The following is a 21492-nucleotide window of genomic DNA, read 5'->3' as shown; positions in this document are numbered from 1 at the left end:
TCTTGGCTTCCTTGGATGAGCGCTCAGTTAAAATTATTCACGTAGTGCCCTTGCTTTAAGCCTTCATGCCAATGATGGTATTAATAATACTACATGCATGCTTCCTTCCTTAAATGAACGGTAGCCTTCATTCATTTATTTCATTGGCATAATTAACATTTCATGCATACATTCATTTACTTTAATAATGCCCATGCATTAGCATTAAAGCTTGATTTGTTCTTTTTCCAATTAACAATGAATGTTTCATGCTTCCATGGCTTTATTAATTAATAATCCTAATACTTTCATTTAATGAATATGGCATTAATAATACTAATGTGAATAAGCCAAGGTAGCATGCATTCATTTAATTCCTTTTCCATTTTTTTTTATCAAAGATATGAGACTCGAACCCGCAATCTCTTAATTGAGTATGAGGAGACTATGCCATTTGAGCTATTACTCATTGGCAATTCTTTCTCCATTGGCATAATAATTAAATGCATGCATGCATATGATAATTCATGATAATAAGGCCACGGCTTCATGGTCATGGGCCATGCTTTTAAAAGCGTGGCCTAAGGTTCCAAAACATGCTTAACTTCAAAGTGTGCCCAAAATTTTTTTTTTCTCCTTTTTAGCTTATTTTGTGCTTTTTGCTTCTTTTTCTTCTTATTTCCTACAAAGTTTATCAAATCAAAAGATCAAGGAAATATACCATTTAAGCATAAAAGCATTCAATATTTAAGCACAAATCATCAATTTCTTGTATGAAAAAGCATAGAAAAATATGACATAATGACATGTCATCACAACACTAAACTTAAACCTTGCTTGTCCCCAAGCAAGAAAAGAATCATGCAATAAAGATTGACAATCCAAGGTAAGAAGAATAGCAAGTTTAATGTTCATGGTAGGCTAGTTTTCTATGCATGTTACAATCACAAAAGAAATGTAAATGATTGATGCTTCTATCTAACTCAATTTATGAAATCTTTTTCTTATAATTCTCCCTTGAAACAAGCTTTTGATTTTTCTTATTAGCTTCTCCTTTCGGGTGTTTTACCCCATGAGTTAATAACAAAACTACGACTCTAAATGCTTTGTTTTCAAGTATTACTACTTGATACATAAGCACCACAAGCATTTAATTAGAGGACTTCATTAAACTCATTTGTTTCTTTTCTTGACTCTCTAATCATTGATGCTCAGAGCCTTAAGCTTTGAGGGAGTGCTTTTTGCACTTTGAGCCTAACCTTGACTCTAAGTGTTTTGTATTCAAGCTTTTTGCTTGATACATAAACACCACAAGTACTTAACAATTGAATTGTCATTGGTACTCAGAGCCTTCAGCTTTTTCATTCTTTCCCTTTTGCTTTTCTTGCCTTAACTGCATTTGCTTCTTCAATGTTTTCATGATTTTAAAAGATTTCACAAAATGTATTAGATGAAAACTTCAATTAAATAAAATCTAATGCAATTGATCAACAATCAATCATACTAGCTTTCCAATACTTGTATGTACATGCTAAATTCTTCTTTAATTCCTTGTTTGTTTATGATCATGATACTTTACTGCTTTTGAATTCACAAAACTCAAGTTGGTAGTCATAATGTCACAGCAACATGTTGCAAATCAAAATTCAGGCTACGCTTATTCATATCACACATGCATACAGAGAGGATAAAGACAATCATGCAATTTAAAGTGCTGGAAACAAAGGAGAGGAAAAGGAACTTTACAACCTTGTAATTCATCTTCTTTACTATTGTCCTTTTCCTTCTATTCTTCCTTCTTCCCATACCAATACTCAAAATGCTTGCTCATCCTCAAGCAACAATTAGAACAATGACTATGGGGCTAAGATTGATCATGAATGTCTTACACAATGAAATGTTAGTGGTACATATGTTTTAAGCAAGCAAAATTAAAGATAACAATCAAGGCACAGGAGACAGAGACATTGTGATTGCAAACATAAGAGAGTGTGCACAATACATTGCATAAAAGATAGTGGCACACCAAACTTAGTGTGACACTTTCACTTGAAATTGATGCAAGTATCGGTAAGGATTGGAAGCAAATTTTTGTTGCATAGTGGTGCACGAAATTGTGATCTCAACTGCGCCAACAACTTGGTACGCACGATCATAATCTCAATTCTTTTTCACAACTCTGCATAACTAACCAGCAAGTGCACTAGGTCGTCCAAATAATAAACCTTACGTGAGTAAGGGTCGATCCCACGGAGATTGTCGGCTTGAAGCAAGCTATGGTCATCTTGTAAATCTCAGTCAGACAGATTCAAATGGTTATGAGGTTTTGATAATTAAAAGATAAATAGAACATAAAAGAAGATAGAGATACTTATGTAATTCATTGGTGAGAATTTCAGATAAGCATATGGAGATGTTTTGCTCCTTCTGAATCTCTACTTTCCTACTGCCTTCATTCAATCATTCATACTCCTTTCTATGGCAAGCTGTATGTTGGGGGATCACCGTTGTCAATGGCTACCGTTCGTCCTCTCAGTGAAAATGGTCCAAATGCGCTGTCACCGCACGGCTAATCATCTGTCGGTTCTCACTCATGTTGGAATAGGATCCATTGATCCTTTTGCGTCTGTCACTACGCCCAACACTCGCAAGTTTGAAGCTCGTCACAGTCATCCCATCCCAGATCCTACTCGGAATACCACAGACAAGGTTTAGACTTTCCGGATCTCAAAAATGCTGCCAATTGATTCTAGCTTATACCACGAAGACTCTGATCTCACAATCAGGAGGCTAAGAGATATGCATTCAAGCTTGTTTTCATGTAGAACGGAAGTTTTTGTCAGGCACGTGTTCATAAGTGAGAATGGTGATGAGTGTCACTTGATCATTACATTCATCATGTTTTTGGGTGCGAATAAATATCTTAGAATAAGAATAAGCTTGAATTGAATAGAAAAATAATAGTACTTTGCATTAATTCATGAGGAACAGCAGAGCTCCACACCTTAATCTATGGGGTGTAGAAACTCCACCGTTGAAAATACATAAGTAATGAAGGTCCAGGCATGGCCGAATGTTCAGCCTCCAAATGTGTACAATATGATCTATGATAGCATAAAACTGATCAAAGATCTAAATTGATCCCAAGATAAAAATAAATCACTAAAAGTAGTTTTTATACTAAACTAGTAGCTAGGGTTACAAAAAATAAATAACTAAGTGCAGATAGTGCAGAAATCCACTTCTGGGGCCCACTTGATGTATGCTTGGGCTGCACATTAAAGCTTTCACGTGTAGAGACTCTTCTTAGAGTTAAACGCCAGCTTTGGTGCCAGTTTGGGCATTTAACTCTAGCTTTTATGCCAGTTCTGGCGTTTAACGCCAGAATAGGGTAGAAAGTGGGCGTTCAAACGCAGTTTGCGTTATCAAAACTCGGGCAAAGTATGGACTATTATATATTGCTAGAAATCCCAGGATGTCTACTTTTCAACGCAATTGAGAGCGCGCTAATTGGGTTTCTGTAGCTTCAGAAAATCCATTTCGAGTGCAGGGAGGTCAGAATCCAACAGCATCTGCAGTCCTTTTTCAGCCTCTGAATAAGATTTTTGCTCAGGTTCCTCAATTTCAACTAGAAAATACATGAAATCACAAAAAAACATACAAACTCATAGTAAAGTCCAGAAATGTGAATTTTGCATAAAAACATAGTAAAAATTAACTAAAACATACTAAAAACTATGTATAAATTATCCGCTCATCACAACACCAAACTTAAATTGTTGCTTGTCCCCAAGCAACTGAAAATTAAATAGGATAAAAATAAGAGAATATACTATAAATTCCAAAATATCAATAAAACTTAGCTCCAATTAGATGAGTGGGACTAGTAGCTTTTTGCCTCTGAACAGTTTTGGCATCTCACTTTATCCTTTGAAGTTCATAATGATTGGCATCTATAGGAACTTAGAATTTAGATAGTGTTATTGATTCTCCTAGTTCAGTATGTTGATTTTTGAACACAGCTACTTTATGAGTCATGGCCGTGGTCCTAAGCACTTTGTTTTCCAGTATTACCACCGGATACATAAATGCCATAGACACATAACTGGGTGAACCTTTTCAGATTGTGACTCAGCTTTGCTAGAGTCCCCAATTAGAGGTGTCCAGGGTTCTTAAGCACACTCTTTTTGCTTTGGATCACGACTTTAACCGCTCAGTCTCAAGCTTTTCACTTGACACCTTCACGCCACGAGCACATGGTTAGGGACAACTTGATTTTTAGCCGCTTAGGCCAGGATTTTATTCCTTTGGGCCCTCCTATCTATTAATGCTCAAAGCCTTGGATCCTTTTTATTTTACCCTTGCCTTTTGGTTTTAAGGGCTATTGACTTTTTCTGCTTGTTTTTTCTTTTTCTCTCTTTTTTTTGCAAGCTTTTCACTACTTTTTTTTTGCTTCAAGAATCAATTATATGATTTTTCAGATTATCAAATAACATTTTCTCCTTTTTCATCATTCTTTCAAGAGCCAACAATTTTAACATTCATAAACAACAAATTTAAAAAATATGCACTATTCAAGCATTTATTCAAAAAACAAAAAGTATTGTCACCACATCAAAATAATTAAACTAATTTCAAGGATGAATTTGAAATCATGTACTTCTTGTTCTTTTGTGATTAAAAACATTTTTTATTTAAGAAAGGTGATGGATTCATAGGACATTCATAGCTTTAAGGCATAGACACTAGACACTAATGATCATGTAATTAAGGGCACAAACATAAACAAACATAAAGCATAGAGAACGAAAACAGAAAAAAATAGACAAGGAGATTAAGGAATGGGTCCACCTTAGTGAGGGTGGCGTCTTCTTCCTCTTGAAGAACCAATAGTGTTCTTGAGCTCCTCTATGTCTCTTCCTTGCCTTTGTTGCTCCTCCCTCATAGCTCTTTGATCTTCTCTAATCTCATGGAGAATGATGGAGTGCTCTTGGTGCTCCACCCTTAGTTGTCCCATGTTGGAACTTAATTCTCCTAGGGAGGTGTTAATTTGCTCCCAATAGTTTTGTGGAGGAAAGTGCATCCCTTGAGGCATCTCATGGATTTCATGATGAGAAATTTTCTCATGCTCTTGTTGAGGTCCATGAGTGGGCTCTCTTGTTTGCTCCATCCTCTTTTTAGTGATGGGCTTGTCCTCTTCAATGAGGATGTCTCCCTCTATGACAATCCCAGCCGAATTGCAGAGGTGACAAATGAGGTGAGGAAAGGCTAACCTTGCCAAAGTGGAGGACTTGTCAGCCACCTTGTAGAGTTCTTGAGGTATAATATCATGAACTTCCACTCCCTCCCCAATCATGATACTATGGATCATAATGGCCCGATCCACATTTACTTCGGATCGGTTGCTAGTAGGAATGATAGAGCGTTGGATGAACTCTAACCATCCTCTAGCCACAGGCTTAAGGTCTGGTCTTCTCAATTGAACCGGGTTGTCTCTTGAGTCTCTTTTTCATTGAGCTCCGTCCACACATATGTCCATGAAGACTTGGTCCAACCTTTGATCAAAGTTGACCCCTCTAGTGTAGGGGCGTGCGTTTTCTTGCATCATTGACAAGTTGAACGCCAACCTTACATTTTCCGGACTGAAATCTAAGTGTTTCCCCCGAACCATTGTAAGCCAATTCTTTGGATTCGGGTTCATACTTTGATCATGGTTCCTAGTGATCCATGCGTTTGTATAGAATTCTTGAACCATTAAGATTCCGACTTGTTGAATAGGATTGGAGAGAACTTCCCATCCTCTTCTCCTAATCTCATGTCGGATCTCCGGATACTCACTCTTTTTGAGCTTGAAAGGGACCTCAGGGATCACCTTCTTCTTAGCTACAACTTCATAGAAGTGGTCTTGATGGACCTTTGAGATGAATCTCTCGATCTCCCATGACTCAGAGGTGGAAGCTTTTGCCTTCTCTTTCCTCTTTCTAGAGGTTTCTTCGGCCTTAAGTGCCATAAATGGTTATGGAAAAACAAAAAGCAATGCTTTTACCACACCAAACTTAAAAGGTTTGCTCGTCCTCAAGCAAAGAAGAAAGAATGAAGGGGGAGAAGAAGAAAATGGAGGAGATGGAGGGAGAGGGTGAATTCGGCCAAGGGGGTATAAGGTGTTTGTGATGTGTGAAATTGAAGGAGTGATGAGGGGTATATATAGGAGTGGGGGGAGGGTAGGTTCGTGTATTTGAGGAGGGAAAAAAAGTTTTGAATTTGAAGGTAGGTGGTGGTCTGGGGAAAAGTGAATGAGTTGATTGGTGAAGGGTATTTGGGAAGAGATATGGAGGTGATTGGTGAAGGGTATTTAGGGAAGAGTGTTATAAAAAGGTGTGAAGAAGAGAGAAGAAGAGGTGTGGTAGGTAGAGATCCTGTGGGACCCACAGATCCTGAGGGGTCAAGGACTTAGCATCCCTGGTCCATTTAGGCGTGCAAAACGCCCTTAGAGTGCACTTCTGGCGTTAAACGCCAGGTTGATGCTTGTTTCTGGCGTTTAACGCCTGCTTTTCTCCCTTTCTTGGCATTTAACGCAACTTGATGCCCTGTCTTGGCGTTAAATGCCAGTCTGGTGCCTGTTTCTGGCGTTAAACACCCAGAATGGTGCCAGACTGGGCGTTTAACGCCCATTCTGCTACTCTTACTGCCATTTAAACGCCAGTAAGCTCTTCCTCTAGGGTGAGCTATTTTTAATGCTGTTTTTCATTCTGTTTTTGATTTTTCAGTTATTTTTGTGACTTCACATGATCATCAACCTACAGAAAACATAAAATAACAATGGAAAATAAATAGATATAATTAAATAACATTGGGTTGCCTCCCAATAAGCACTTCTTTAATGTCAATAGCTTGACAGTGAGCTCTCATGGAGCCTCACAGATGATCAGAGCAGGGTTGGGGCCTCTCAACACCAAACTTAGAGTTTGATTGTGGCCTCCCAACACCAAACTTAGAATTTGAATGTGGGGGTTTTGTTAGACTCTGTATTGAGAGAAGCTTTTCATGCTTCCTCTCCATGGTTACAGAAGGAGAACCTTGAGTCTTGAATATAAGGTAGTCCTCATTCAACTTAAGGATCAACTTTCCTCTATCAACATCAATCACATCTTTTGCTGTGGCTAGGAAGGGTCTGCCAAGGATGATGTATTCATCCTCATCCTTCTCAGTGTCTAGGATTATAAAATCAGCAGGGATGTAGAGGCCTTCAACCTTCACTAGCACGTCCTCTACTAGTCCATAAGCCTATTTCATTGATTTGTCTGCCATCTCTAGTGAGATTCTTGCAGCTTGTACCTCAAAGATTCCCAGTTTCTCCATTACAGAGAGTGGCATGAGGTTTATCCCTGACCCCAGGTCACACAGAGCCTTCTCAAAGGTCATGGTGCCTATGGTACAAGGTATGAAGAATTTTTCGGGATCCGGTTTCTTCTGAGGTAATGTCTGCCTCATTAATGCATTCAGTTCATTGGTGAACAAGGGGGGTTCATCCTCCTGAGTCTCATTACCAAATAAATTGGCATTCAGCTTTATGATTGCTCCTAGATATTTAGCAACTTGCTCTTCAGTGATGTCTTCATCCTCTTCAGAGGAAGAATATTCATCAGAGCTCATGAATGGCAGAAGAAAGTTCAATGGAATCTCTATGGTCTTTGTATGAGCCTCAGATTCCTTTGGTTCCTCAAAGGAAAACTCCTTTCTGTCCAGAGGACGTCCCATGAGGCTTTTCTCACTGGGACTCATGTCCTCCTTACTCTCTCCAAGTTCGGTCATATTGGTCATGGTTATGGCCTTGCACTCTCTCTTGGGATTTTCTTTTGTATTGCTTGGGAGAGTACTGGGAGGAGTTTCAGTAATCTTCTTACTCAGCTGACTCACCTGTGCCTCCAAATTTCTGATGGAGGATCTTGTTTCATTCATAAAACTTAGTATGATCTTGGATAGATCAGAGACTATGGTTGCCAGGCCAGAATGGCTCTGTTCAGAATCCTCTATCTGTTGCTGAGAAGATGATGGAAAAGGCTTGCTATTGCTAAACCTATTTCTTCTACCATTATTGTTGAAGCCTTATTGAAGCTTCTGTTGGTCTTTCCATGAGAAATTTGGATGATTTCTCCATGAAGGATTATAGGTATTTCCATAGGGTTCTCCCATGTAATTCACCTCTGCCATTGCAGGGTTCTCAGGATCATAAGCTTCTTCTTCAGAAGATGCTTCTTTAGTACTGTTGGATGTAGCTTGCAATCCATTTAGACTCTTTGAAATCATATTGACTTGCTAAGTCAATATTTTGTTCTGAGCCAATATGGTATTCAGAGTATCAATTTCAAGAACTCCCTTTTTCTGAGGCGTCCCATTGTTCACAAGACTCCTCTCAGAGGTGTACATGAACTGGTTATTTGCAACTATTTCAATGAGTTCCTGAGCTTCTGCAGGGATTTTCAGATGAAGAGATCCTCCTGCAGAATGGTCCAATGATATTTTTGACAACTCAGACAGACCATCATAGAATATACATATGATGCTCCATTCTGGAAGCATGTCAGTAGGACACCTTTTGATCAATTGCTTATATCTTTCCCAAGCTTCATAGAGGGACTCACCTTCCTTCTGTATGAAGGTTTGGATTTCCACTCTAAGCTTGCTCATCTTTTGAGGTGGAAAGAATTTGGCTAGGAAAGCACTGACCAACTTTTTCTAAGAGTTCAGGCTTTCCTTAGGTTGTGAATCCAACCATGTTCTAGCTTTGTCTCTTACAGCAAAAGGGAAAAGCCTAAGTCTGTAGATCTCAGAATTAACTCCATTGGTCTTAATAGTGTCACAGATTTACAAAAATTCAGCTAAGAACTGATGAGGATCTTCCAAGGGAAGTCCATGAAACTTGCAATTCTGCTGCATTAGAGAAACTAATTGAGGCTTAAGCTCAAAGTTGTTTGCTCCAATTGCAGGAATTGAGATGTTTCTTCCACAGAAGTCAGAAGAGGGTGCAATAAAGTCACCAAGCATCTTCCTTGTATCTCCACCATTGTTATTGGGTTTGGCCATGTCTCCTTCTTTTTCAAAAATTTTTGTCAGGTCCTCTCCAGAGGGTTGTGCTTTGGCTTCTCTTAGTTTCCTCTTAAGAGTCCTTTCAGGTTCAGGATCAGCTTCAATAAGAATGTCTTTATCCCTATTCCTGCTCATATAAAAAAAAGAGAATAAAAAAGAAGAGGAATCCTCTATGTCACAGTATAGAGATTCCTTTATGTGAGTAGAAGAAGAGAAGAATAGAAGAAGGAGAAGAGGAAAATTCGAACACAGAGAGGGAGAGAGGGTTCAAATTTTAAGAAGAAGAGAAGTGTTAGTAAATAAATAAATAAATAGAAAGAGATGAGAGAGAGAAGAATTCGAATTTTAAATTAAATTAAAAGGAAAATATTTTTGTTTTTACTTTAATTATTGGTTAGTATTCGAAAATATGAAAAGGAATAAAATTAAAATTTAAAATAATTAGTTAATTAAAAGGAATTTTTGAAAAAGGGATAGGGGATTTTCGAAAATTAGAGAGAGAGAATTAGTTAGGTAGTTTTGAAAAAGATATGATTGAAACAGAAAATTTTTAAAATCAAACCAAAAAGTCAGGTAGTTAATTGAAAAAGATTTTGAAAATCAATTTTGAAAAGATAAGAAGTTAGAAAAGATTTTGAAATTAAGTTTTGAAAGAAGATATGATTGAAATTCATTTTGAAAAAGATTTGAAAAAGAAATTAAAAAGATCTGATTTTGAAATTAAAGTTGATTACTTGACTAACAAGAAACTAGAAGATATGATTTTAAAATTTAAAGATTGAATATTTCTTAATAGGCAAGTAACAACTTGAGATTTTTGAATCAATCACATTAAATATTAGTAAAGTTTTCAAAAATTATGAAAAAAAATAAGAAAAATATTTTGAAAATCAATTTTTAAAATTTTCGAAAAAAAATGAAAGAAAAATGAAAAAGATTTGATTTTTGAAAAGGTTTTGAAAAGATAGGATTTTTAAATTGAAAATTTGACTTGACTCATAAGAAATAACTTGATTTTTAAAAATTTTTGAAAAAGTCAACTCAAATATTCGAAATTTATGAGAAGAATAAGGGAAAGATATTTTTTTTATTTTTGAATTTTTAATGAGGAGGGAGAAAAACAACAAAATGATGCAAAACATGAAAATTTAAGATCAAAACACATGATGCATGCAAGAACACTTTGAATGTCAAGATGAACACCAAGAACACTTTGAATGTCAAGATGAACACCAAGAACTTATTTTTGAATTTTTTTTTAAGAAAAGACACACATGCAAGACATCAAACTTAGAAATTTTCAATGTTTAGACACTAACAAATTGAAAATGCATATGAAAAATAAGAAAAGACACAAAACATGAAAACGCAAAGATCAAACAAAGAAAATCATCAAGAACAACTTGAAGATTATGAAGGACACATGCATGAATTTTCGAAAATTTTTAGGAAATTAAAAAGATGCAATTGATACCAAACTTAAAAATTGACACTAGACTCAAATAAGAAACATCAAATTATTTTTGGTTTTATGATTTTATTAATTTTTTTTGGATTTTTCGAAAATAAATTTTGGAAAAGAAAATAAGGAAATTCAAAATTTTTAATAAGAATTCCAGGAATCATGCAATATTAGTCTAAAGCTCCGATCCAGGAATTAGACATGGCTTACTAGCCAGCCAAGCTTTCAGTGAAAGCTTCGGTCCAAAACACTAGACATGGCTAATGGCCAGCCAAGCTTTAGCAGATTATTACATTCAACAGCAAGATTGATAGAAATCAACAAGCTCTTGTGATGATAAGTTGAAACCTCGGTCCAAAAAATTAGACATGGCTTCACAGCCAGCCAGACTTCAACAGATCATCATGAAACTCTAGAATTTATTCTTAAAAATTTTGAAGAACAAAATAAAATTTTTTTTTGAAAATTTTTTCGAAAATAAAAAGAATAAAAACAAAAGGCTTAAAATTAAAATAAAATTACCTAATCTGAGTAACAAGATGAACCGTCAGTTGTCCAAACTCGAACAATCCGCGGCAACGGCGCCAAAAACTTGGTGCACGAAATTGTGATCTCAACTACGCCAACAACTTGGTACGCACGATCATAATCTCAATTCTTTTTCACAACTCCGCACAACTAACCAGCAAGTGCACTGGGTCGTCCAAGTAATAAACCTTACGTGAGTAAGGGTCGATCCCACGGAGATTGTCGGCTTGAAGCAAGCTATGGTCATCTTGTAAATCTCAGTCAGGCAGATTCAAATGGTTATGAGGTTTTGATAATTAAAAGATAAATAGAACATAAAATAAGATAGAGATACTTATGTAATTCATTGGTGAGAATTTCAGATAAGCGTATGGAGATGCTTTGCTCCTTCTGAATCTCTGCTTTCCTACTGCCTTCATTCAATCATTCATACTCCTTTCTATGGCAAGCTGTATGTTGGGGGATCACCGTTGTCAATGGCTACCGTCCGTCCTCTCAGTGAAAATGGTCCAAATGCGTTGTCACCGCACGGCTAATCATCTGTCGGTTCTCACTCATGTTGGAATAGGATCCATTGATCCTTTTGCGTCTGTCACTATGCCCAACACTCGCGAGTTTGAAGCTCGTCACAGTCATCCCATCCCAGATCCTACTCGGAATACCACAGACAAGGTTTAGACTTTCCGGATCTCAAGAATGCTGCCAATTGATTCTAGCTTATACCACGAAGACTCTGATCTCACGATCAGGAGGCTAAGAGATATGCATTCAAGCTTGTTTTCATGTAGAACGGTAGTTTTTGTTAGGCACGCGTTCATAAGTGAGAATGGTGATGAGTGTCACTTGATCATCACATTCATCATGTTCTTGGGTGCGAATAAATATCTTAGAATAAGAATAAGCTTGAATTGAATAGAAAAACAATAGTACTTTGCATTAATTCATGAGGAACAGCAGAGCTCCACACCTTAATCTATGGGGTGTAGAAACTCCACCGTTGAAAATACATAAGTAATGAAGGTACAGGCATGGCCGAATGGCCAGCCTCCAAACGTGTACAATATGATATATGATAGCATAAAACTGATCAAGGATCTACATTGATCCCAAGATAAAAATAAATCACTAAAAGTAGTTTTTATACTAAACTAGTAGCTAGGGTTATAGAAAATACGTAACTAAGTGCAGATAGTGCAGAAATCCACTTCCGAGCCCACTTGGTGTGTGCTTGGGCTGTGCATTGAAGCTTTCACATGTAGAGACTCTTCTTGGAGTTAAACGCCAGCTTTGGTGCCAGTTTGGGCATTTAACTCCAGCTTTTATGCCAGTTCTGGCGTTTAATGCCAGAATAGGGTAGAAAGTGGGCGTTCAAACGCCAGTTTGTGTTATCAAAACTCGGGCAAAGTATATACTATTATATATTGCTGGAAAGCCCAGGATGTCTACTTTCCAACGCAATTAAGAGCGTGCTAATTGGGTTTTAGTAGCTCTAGAAAATCCATTTCGAGTGCAGGGAGGTCAGAATCCAACAACATCTGCAGTTCTTTTTCAGCCTCTGAATTAGATTTTTGCTTAGGTCCCTCAATTTCAGCCAGAAAATACCTAAAATCACAGAAAAATACAAAAACTCATAGTAAAGTCCAGAAATATGAATTTTGCATAAAAACTAATAAAAACATAGTAAAAATTAACTAAAACATACTAAAAACTATGTAAAAACAGTGCAAAAAAGCGTATAAATTATTCACTCATCACATAGCAACACCAAACTTAGAATGCAATCCTATGTCCATTTTATTTGAACTAAGACTAAATGAAACTGTTGTATGTTAAATACAATCACCAAGCCAAGAATCTGTCATGAATAAGGATCTCTTGGTGAGGTATTAACAAAAACAGTTAAGCAGCAAACTAAATGAAAGCATTTAAAAACAGAAAAATGACTAAAGTAAGTAGATTAAAAAAGTGTCAAATCAAAAGAGAAAAATAAAACTGCAGAGGCATTATGATTATGCAGACAAGTACTGTTGCTTGAATAAATTGCATAGAAAATAAGTGGCACACCAAACTTAGAATCTTAGTGTGACACTTTCATTTTTGATTTGATGCAATCATTCAAAAAGATTGAAAATAAATTGTTGCAGGGAAACACCAAACTTAGAATGTAACCATATGCCAATTTATTGAAATTTAAACAAAACAAACAGAGAAAGTAAACAAAGCAAAGAAAAGAAATGTTACCTACGGTTGACATATTCTTCACTTTCTTCCTCTTCTTCTAGTTTGTTAAGAGGAATGACCTCAAGGGGGGAGATGAACCAGCTAGGGTCCTTGTCTTGGCCTCTCCTCAGCAAGCTTCCTTTTGTAAATAGCTTAATTGAGCTTGCTTGCTGGGTTAGGGATAGAATTGGTGCTCTTGCTAGTTGCCTTCACTTTTTTGGATTCAAGGCTTGGTTGCTGTGTGATTATTGGAGTTTTATCTTCATCCAGACCCTTCTGAATTGGTGGTTCAATGAGCCCTTTCCCTATGCACTTTTCTGCTTCAATTGATTGTGACTTCTCTTGAGTGTCTTCCTCACTTTCTTGCTCCTCCACTCCTTTCTTTGCACTCAACATTTGACTTAATAGCTCTTTCATGGAGGAGGTTTATTGATCTTCCCAATATTTCTTCATCTCCTCTTCATACCTTTTAATCACAGATTCAATTGTTGAGACTTTTTGGTCCAAGGGAGTTTGAGGAGGTCATGAGTGTTCAGGTTCTCTTGTCATCTCAAGTGCAGTTTCAGGTTCCAATATTTTCACCACCTCTTCTTTTTTTTGCAATTTCACTTGACCCAGGGACCTTGTGTTCTTGTTTTTCCATTTCCTCTTTCCTTGCATTCAACAATTAGCCTACCCACACTTCCATGTTTTTAAGGGAGTTCTCTTGTTCTTTCCAGAATTTCTTTGTCTTCTCCCAATGTCTTTTGATTATGGACTCAAGCTTTGAGAGCCTTTGGTTCATGGAAGTTTGTGTAGGTGGTAAGTTTTGAAAGGGGCTTTCTGTTGAAGCATAGTTAAGTGATGATATCTTTGGATGAATATCATATAGAGCGTTAGAATTCCCTTCCCAGCCACCATTAGAATAATGAATTACATCATTTTGTGGTGGAGGAAAATATCCCATATGATTCTCTTACTCATCTTGTCTCTCTGAAGCAAATCTCCATGGATTGGAGTGCTCAGAATTTGTATTTTCTTGGTGATATTCCCAGCCACCATTAGAGATTGGTGATGGTAGGTAATATCCCATAAATTTATTTGATCATAAGATGAGTTGAACTCCATTTGAATTTTGTAAAACACAACATCATTGAAAATTGAAATTCATGTCACAGAGAAAGAATTTCTTAGTGACGCAATAACTCAAACACCTTGGTGTCACTTTGAAACAGAAAATAAAAACAAAGAAAATGCTTGATCTAGACTTCTCACCCACTTAATCATTGTTGATCTAAATCAATCCCCAGCAACGGTGCCAAAAACTTGATGGGTTGGAATCGAATTCTAACACCTAAATTTACCAGCAAGTGTACCGGGTCGCATCAAGTAATAAAACTCACTTAGAGTGAGGTCGATCCCACAGGGATTGATGGATCAAGCAACTTTAGTGGGTGATTAGTTTAGTCAAGCTAACATTGATAATTTGAGTGAAAATTAAAGCAACAGAATGTAAATGACAAGGAATCTAAAGTGCAAAAAGTAAAATTGTAGAAACTTAAAGTGCAAGAAAGTAAAATAGCTGAAACTTAAATTGCAAGAAAAGTAAATTGCATGAAATGTAAAGGGGGCTGGGTGCTGAAAAATTAAAGAAAGCAGTAAATCAAGACTTAGAACAATTGCAGAAATCGTAAATTGCAGGAAAATAAATCAAGATCACAGCAAGCTAAAATGGAAAACTTCAGAAAGTGAATTTGTAGAAGACAATTGCAGAAGATCTTAAACAGAAATGATAAATTGCAAAAGAACTAAAACAGAAATGAAAACTTGCTTTAGATTTAAACTTAAAGAAACAATTGAGATCAGATCTTTAATTCTTAAATTCAGAAAGCAGAAAAACAATGGAACTCTAAGAGGAAGAACTCCAAAGAATTCTTTAATCTCAATCCAAAACTCAAAACAGAAAGTAGAAGTTGCTGAAGCAAGGAAAATAAAAATAGAAAACTAAACTCAAATCCAATTTCTAGAACAATTGAGAAGAGAGATAAAAGATGATTCTCAAGCTTAGAATCAATGAAGCTCTTCAATCTCAATTCAAATTCCAAGAATGGATAGCAGAAGTTGCAGAAGAGAATGAAAATGCAAAAAGAAGAACTCAGATCTAATCTCAATTCTCAAATTCAAAAAGGAAAATTAAAAGAGAGTTCTTTACTATTGCTCTCTATTAGAGCCAGCCTCCTTACAAAAAATGAAAATGATGCCTTATATAGGCATTTTACAAAATCCTAAATTGAAATTGAAAACAAATTACAATTGAAATGAAATTTCTAATCTAATTGATCATTGTGCCTTTGAGTCAATGGGCTTTGCTTGCTTTGGATTTGAAGAGTAGTGGATCCAGTTGGCTTTTGATTGAAATTGGAAAATGGACCATGGCACCTCCAGGGGAGCGTTCAGTTAACTAATCCAACTGAGCGCCCCCTTTGCTTTTGGCCTTCAAAAATTTGTTGCGTCCAAGCTTCTTGTGCGTGCCTTCATAGTGCTAAGTTAACAAAGTTAACTGAGCGCCCCTTTTGCTTGCATGGGACTCCTCTTCGAACCATTGCTCCACCATTTTGGCCAATTTCTTTTTACAAGTAGCGCTCAGTGAACTTAGGAAACGCAGCGTTACATGCTTGAGGGAAAGGCTCCCTCTTCGAGTCCTGGGGGATGCAATTCAGTGCCAATTTCCTTGGCAAAGTGGCGCTCAGTGAAGTAAGATAACTGAGCGCCCTTGCCTTTGCTTCCTTGGGTGATGTAGCGCTTCCTTTGGCTCCCTGGGTGCTTGGTTCGAGCCCTGGTGGATGCACTCCTTGGTTTTGCGCATTGTTTTTTTCCTTGGGGAGGCACGATAAAGGTAGAATAAGTAACTGAGCGCTACATGTTTTCTTGGCTTCCTTGGATGAGCGCTCAGTTAAAATTGTTCACGTAGCGCCCTTGCTTTAAGCCTTCATGCCAATGATGGTATTAATAATACTACATGCATGCTTCCTTCCTTAAATGAATGGTAGCATTCATTCATTTATTTCGTTGGCATAATTAACATTTCATGCATGCATTCATTTACTTTAATAATGCCCATGCATTAACATTAAAGCTTGATTTGTTCTTTTGCCAATTAACAATGAATGTTTCATGCATGCTTCCATGGCTTTATTAATTAATAATGCCAATGCTTTCATTTAATGAATATGGCATTAATAATACTAATGTGAATAAGCCAAGACAGCATGCATTCATTTAATTCCTTCTCCATTGGCATAATAATTAAATGCATGCATGCATATGATAATTCATGATAATAAGGCCACGGTTTCATGGTCATGAGCCACGTTTTTAAAAGCGTGGCCTAAGGTTCCAAAGCGTGCTCAACTTCAAAGTGTGCCCAAAATTCTTTTTTTTCTCCTTTTTAGCTTATTTTGTGCTTTTTGCTTCTTTTTCTTCTTATTTCCTACAAAGTTTATCAAATCGAAAGATCAAGGAAATATACCATTTAAGCATAAAAGCATTCAATATTTAAGCAAAAATCATCAATTTCTTGTATGCAAAAGCATAGAAAAACATGACATGATGACATGTCATTAGAAGTCCAAACCTTCAGATAGAAGGAAGGTGAATCCCTCTATGAAGCTTGGGAAAGATACAAGCAATTGATTAGAAAGTGTCCTTCTGACATACTTTCAGAATGGAGCATCCTATGTATATTCTATGATGGTCTGTCTGAATTGTCCAAGATGTCATTGGATCACTCTGCTGGTGGATCTCTTCATCTGAAGAAGACACCTACAGAAGCCCAAAAACTCATTGAAATGATTGCAAATAACCAGTTCATGTACACTTCTGAAAGAAATCATGTGTATAATGGGACAACTCAGAAAAAAGAAGTTCTTGAGATTGATACTCTGAATGCCATACTAGCTCAGAACAAAATATTGACTCAGCAAGTCAATATGATTTCTCAGAGTCTGACTGAAATGCAAGTTGCATCAGGCAGTACTAAAGAAGCCTCCCCTAAAGGAGAAGCTTATGACCCTGAGAATCCTGGAATGGAAGAGGTGAATTACATGGGGGAATCCTATGGAAACACTTACAATCCTTCATGGAGGAATCATTCTAATTTCTCATAAAAGGATCAACAGAAGCCTCAACAAGGCTTTAATAATAATAATGGTGGAAGAAATAGGTTTGGCAATAGCAAGCCTTTTCCATCATCTTCTTAGCAACAGACAGAGAATTCTAAGCAGAGCCTCTCTAACTTAGCAACCATAGTCTCTGATCTATCTAAGACCATGATTGCAGGAGGATTGTTGTCGGTCTAGATTTTCTTCTTATAGAAAAGAATTTACTTGGTTGTGAGAATAGCTCCAAACCAATAAACAACTCTCGCATCAAATTAAGATATGGTCTTGTCACGAATAATAAACCCCAATGAAAATTTACCGAAGTATTTAGACTCCGGGTCGTCTCCCTAGGATACAATGAAGTGGTCAATTATTGGCTATGAAGGGGTAAGGGGGTTTTGGTTCATAAGAGGGCAAGAAAAGTAAATTAAGCAAGTAATTAAAGAAAGCAAGATAAAGAACTCTTGGCTAAGACTTCGGTAACTGAGATCACCATCCTTGTTAACAATCTAAATATTGATAATTGTGAGAGGCCAACCTATTAAGTCTACTTCCCAAAAGCCTTAAGTACGTAATGTCTACTCCTAAGCTTGAAGTACATCAAATAGGTTTGATCACATCAACCCTTAAGTCCCAACCCACCTACTAATTAACTTAGTAGTGGGTTAGTGTCAATGGGTATCAAATTGACCACCAAGGGTTCTCAAATCACCAAATCTATTATATCCAATGACTCAAGTTTACTCAATTCCCTTAACTTAGACCAAGAGTTAACAAACTACTCAAAAACTAAAGAGAACATTTCATCAAACACATAGAGTGCAATAAAAGTAAACATCATAAATTGCAAGAAATAGTAAAATCTACCAACTACTAATTGCAAGAAAAATAAAATCAACAACTCAATTCATCAAGGAAATAAGCATCAACATCAAATTGCATTAAATGTAAACCAAATCCAACATGAGTTCATCATCACAAAAGAGAGCAAAATGGGAAATTAACATTGCAACTAAGAGAATCAAGATGTAGAAATGAGAAGTTATAAAAGGAACAAGATGAGATCAAGTAATTAAACATGGATCTATGATAATCTAACCTAATCCTAACCTAATTCTAGAGAGAAGATGGAGCTTCTCTCTCTAGAAAACAAACTAAAGGCTCATGTTGGCTAAACTAATTTCTCCCCCCTTTGCTTGGACTTCAATTCTGCATGAAATACACTCAGAAACAAGTTGGAATTGGGCCTGGGCAGCTCAGAAATCGCCCCCCAGCATTTTGCCTTTAAGTATGCCATGTAAGAGTATCGGCGCGTGCGCGCCATGTGCGCATGCATGTCGACTGGCAAATTCTTCATCCGTGCGGACGCGTCATCTACACGTGCGCGTCTCTATGTGAAACCGCTTTTGCGCATGCGTGCCTTGTATGTGTGTGCGCCCATTGATGCATTCCCAATCTTTGTTTCTTCATGCATTCTCCACTTTGCATGCTTTTCTCCTCATTTCTTCCATCCAATACTTGCCTTATGAACCTGAAATCGCTCGACAAACACATCAAGGCATCGAATGGAATTAAAGTGAATCAAAATCACCAATTTAAGGGCCTAAAAAGCATGTTTTTACACTTAAGCACAATTCAAGGGAGAATTACAAAACCATGCTATTTCATTGAATAAATGTGGGAAAAGATGGTAAAATCCCCTAAAATAAGCACAAGATAAATCACGAAATCGGGGTTTATCAAATCTCCCCATACTTAAACTAAGCATGTCCTCATGCTAAAATCAAGAAAGAAGCAAAGGGTATCACATTTATTCAATGCAAACTAACTAAACGCAATCTATCTATATGTAATCTATCTACATGAACGCATCCACTTGGTCAAAACAAGTTAATTTCCAAGAATATATATATACAAACACAAGGGCTAAGGTAATAGCAATCAAATCAACCCACAATTGAATTGAATCATTGAAAGATTTTATAAACTTGCAAGAAAAGATGATCATGGGTGGAGACATGTAATTGAGCGATCGAACCCTCACCGGATGTGTATCCGCTCTAGGCACTCAAGTGTATAGGGTTGATTCACTCAATTCTCCCCTAATCACGCTTTCTAAGATTTATTTTTCATCTAACAATCAATAATTACTTTAAGCATGCATACAAATATCATGAGGACTTCCCATAGGTTGTAATGGGGCCTAGGGTCAAGGTAGGATGTATATGGTCAAGTGAGCTAGAAATTCGAATCTTTGATTAAATTAAACTTCCCACCTAACCTATGACAACCTATACAATTCTAAACAAACCTAACTACCCATTCTTCACTTTTTCACACACTCATGCATTTTCTTTTGATCACCACACATATGCATTGAATTTATGAAACTTTAAACTTTGGGCATTTTGTTCCCTTTTTGTTGCAATTTTTTTTTGAAAGCTAAAATATATACAAGAACATCAATGTATATGGTTTACACATGATTAATACATGAGTATGTACCCAATTCCCAAAATTTTTCAACAAAAACACAAACACACTTTTATCTCTACCCAATGTTTCCAACTTTCCAAAATCAAATGATAAACACTCTCACTAGCCTAAGCTAATCAAAGATCCAAAGAAGGGACATTTATTGTTTTTCACTTAGGCTTGTAATGTGCTACAATTATGAACAAATGGGTTAAGCATAGGCTCAAGATTGGTTAACAATAGAAGATAAAAGGTAGGCTATTTGGGTAAGTGAGCTAATTGAACAATGGCCTCAATATATAAATGCATGTATACACAAAATAATGGACATAAAGAATCAAACAAATCAAAGATTACAATCATAGGAAGAGAATAATGCATACAAGAATGAAAGTAAATGGTCATATGATGTAACCACACAATTAGGCTCAAATCTCATATGCTTGTGTTCTTTGCTCAAAGCATGATCCACAAAGTATACAATTCAAGCAAGTTCTAAAAAATTTTTTTCAACCAATTGGGATGGTGCCCTAAAAATGGATTTCTTGAAAATTTTCATCATATTGACTAAGTTTATTCTAATCACAATCAAAGCCAAAATGCAAAATATATATATGTATATAATAAAAGTATGCAACAACGAAAATAAGGGTATCCACAATAGTAAATATGTACAGTAATCCTAAAATGATCTAAAACATAAAGTGCAAAATAAAACAAAGTAGCAGAAAATAGAAATAGATGTCTGAAAATTTACCACATAAATGTAATACACCAGTCACGAACGGTGACCTCCCCACACTTTAGAATGAAGCATCGTCCTCGATGCTATTGCTGAAGCTCGGGATGGAGGTCAACAATCGTGCCGGGCTGTGGCTCAGGCTCAGGCTGTGGGACTGGGACTGGCTGTAGCTCTGGCTGTGGAACTGGCTGCGACTGTGGATCCTCAGGAGGCTGCTAGACCTCAGTGGTGGCCTGTGTCTCTGGGGGTGCCTCCTGCTGAGTCGGCTCCTCGCCATGCTCCTCACCATGCTCCTCCTCCTGATCTTGCTTGTCGGAGGCGGGGGAGTCTGGGAGCGAAGGTAGCTCGATGCCCTGTGATACAAACACCTGGTCGATGCGGTCGAAACGTCGCATGACACGACGCTCGAGGTGCTCCATGAAGCAAAGCAGGTGCTGCACCAACAGGTAAGTCGGCTCAGGCGCTGGTGGTGGTAGTAAGGATGCTACTGCTACTGAAGTAAAGAGGGGTCCTGCTGCTGTTGCTGATGACGAGGGCTGAGCTGCCTCCTCCACTGCTCTGGCTTGAGAGCGGCGTTTGGGTAGGGGCTTCTCGTGCACCCACCCACCCCATGGAATGGTAACCTCCTTGTCGTCGTCATCTGGGGGTGGTGGTGTCACATCATCATCCTCCCACGGAACATCAGCCATCTCAATCATGCTGGTGGCCAGTGTAGGAAATGGCAACATGCCACGGATATGCGCGTGCCACATGCTCTGCCTGATCAGCCAGGGGAAGTTTACCTCCTTCCCCTTCATCACACAACCAATCAGAACTAGCATATCCATCGGAATCTCTGAGAAGTGAGTGGTGGGGAAGAC

The 21492-nt window shown here is 37.3% G+C and overlaps 1 non-coding gene across 1 annotated transcript; it reads left to right on the top strand.

Annotated features, from left to right (window-relative positions):
- Window positions 1-8553: 8553 nt before the first annotated feature.
- LOC112745203 (small nucleolar RNA R71) lies at window positions 8554-8661 on the top strand. The gene has a single exon (XR_003173142.1). It is a non-coding gene; the product is annotated as a small nucleolar RNA R71 (small nucleolar RNA).
- The last annotated feature ends 12831 nt before the right edge of the window (window positions 8662-21492 follow it).

Source organism: Arachis hypogaea, chromosome 14, assembly GCF_003086295.3.
Source record: "Arachis hypogaea cultivar Tifrunner chromosome 14, arahy.Tifrunner.gnm2.J5K5, whole genome shotgun sequence".
NCBI lineage: Eukaryota > Viridiplantae > Streptophyta > Magnoliopsida > Fabales > Fabaceae > Arachis > Arachis hypogaea.
The sequence above is the reverse complement of the archived record's forward strand: the minus strand, read 5'-3'. Positions and strand labels throughout refer to the sequence as shown.